This window comes from Lipotes vexillifer, unplaced genomic scaffold (assembly GCF_000442215.2).
Source record: "Lipotes vexillifer unplaced genomic scaffold, Lipotes_vexillifer_v1.1 scaffold1350, whole genome shotgun sequence".
NCBI lineage: Eukaryota > Metazoa > Chordata > Mammalia > Artiodactyla > Lipotidae > Lipotes > Lipotes vexillifer.
This window is the reverse complement of record NW_006799035.1, coordinates 912,787-915,054: the sequence shown is the minus strand read 5'-3', so window position 1 is coordinate 915,054 and position 2,268 is coordinate 912,787.

Here is a 2,268-nt window from a genome sequence, read left to right as displayed (position 1 = left end):
TACATAACCTTCCAAACAATCCAATGATATATATCTCAATTTTAGAAATGAGATTACTGAGACTTAAGGAGGATGAGTAACTTACACATGAATGTGCACAGCTTGTAGATGATAGATTCAGCATTTAATTCAGGTTTGCTTGAGCTTAACCATTATTCTAAATTGTGTCTCAATAACAACATAATCAGGTTAGATAAAAGAACAAATGTGTTCATATGAATTTTTTATTATTCAAGGATTAGGACCATATTAAAAAATAAAACTCAAGAATAGAAAGTTCTTCAAAACTGATGGAAACATGTCAGAAGAACAGAGGAGTCAGTTTGAAGGAGCTCCCACTAGGCAAATATGGGATCATTTGAGCATTAAGAATTATAATTACAGCTAAAAACATAGGAAAAGGGGAGGGATGGAAGGAAGGAGGGAAGGAAGGAAGGGAAGGAGGAAGGGAGGAAGGGAGGAAGGAAAGTTCTTCCTCATTGAAGGTTGCCAGCTAATAAATGTTGAAGGAATGGTAGAAATAGAATCATGATTTGCAAGCAACATAGTAATAATCGATTCAGGTAGGTGTTATCAATGAACACTAAAATAAATGGGTAAAAGATATTGGGAACAGGATATTCATACAGGGTCAGAGTATTACTCCAAAGATTACTTGTTAATTATAAAGAGAAAAGGATCATTTGCAATGGAGAAATTTGATGCATATTACCTTAACCAAATAATTGAAAGGAATATCACCAATAGTGAAAAAATATGACAATATTATATCATGATATGATATGGGGAAGTACATGATATGTTATGGGGAATATCAATTAAGAAATTTTTTTGCAAAAAATATTTAATGTGTATACAATCAAGAAGAAATGATTAGACAACTCTAGCTTGCAAGGTGATCTACTAAATAACTTGACCAGATTTTAAAATGTCAATGTCTTGAATAACAAAAAGAAAAAGGAAGAGGAGAAGGAGGAGGTGGAGAAAGAAGAGGATAAAGAGAAAGAAGTAAAGGAAAAAGAGTTGAAAAACAGTTCTAGGACACTAGAGACATAACTTAAATTCAAAATGATATTTGATTGGATCCCAGAATCAAGTTAAAATGACCATTAAGGCATTATTGGGACAATGGGGAAGTTTAAATGTAAACCATATATTAGATAATACTTCTGAATCAATGCTAAATATCTGGTTGTGATAATAGCATTATTAATATGTAGAAAAATATTCTCATTATTAATAGATACATGCTGAAATATTTAAGGGTGAAGTTTCATGATATTTATATCTTACCTTTAAGTGGATCAAAAAAGGTGCATCTAAGTAAAGTATACGTGTGTTCCTTGTACTATATTTTCAATTTTTTATGGGCTTAAAATTTTGCAAAATGAAAAAGTTGGGAAAAAATAACTTCATTTATTTGAAATTGATTTCATCAATTTATTTGACTGCATTAATGGTCAAATATAATAATGACTGAAGGTATGTGGGGAATTACTTAATTACTCTACTTAATTACCAGTTACTCTTCTTAATTAGTAAAAAGTCACCTTCACTCAGTGGCTCTTTTCCAACAATTTTTTCTTTTTCTTTTCTTTCTTTTTTTTCATTATTATTATTATTATTATTATTGGAAGAAGTGTAGACATAGCCACTGGTTCAAAGCAACATAATTCCAGGCTATGTATGGTATTTCCTCTGGTGATTGATGAAAGTTTCTCTCTACCTCCCTAGTCAAACTTGGCTAATGTAAGACAATATTAAAACTTTGACATTTAGACTTGGCAAATGCAGAATTCTCTTAAATATATACTTAGAATACCAGATGGAAACTTTATGGTTTCCTAGGTTATTCAGAAAAGCAGGCCATTTATCAGTTAAGGTTTAAGAGACCCTGAATAGCCAAAGCAATCTTGAGAAAGAAAAACTGAGCTGGAGAAATCAGGCTCCCTGACTTCAGGCTATACTACAAAGCTACAGTCATCAAGACAGTATGGTACTGGCACACATAAAAGAAAAACAGAAATATAGATCAATGGAACAGGATAGAAAGCCCAGAGATAAACCCATGCACCTATGGTCACCTTACCTTTGATAAAGGAGGCAAGAGTATATAATGGAGAAAAGACAGCCTCTTCAATAAGTAGTGCTGGGAAAACTGGACAGCTACATGTAAAAGAATGAAATTAGAACACTTCCTAATGCCATAAACAAAAATAAACTCCAAATGGATTAAAGACCTAAATGTAAGGCCAGACACTATAAAAC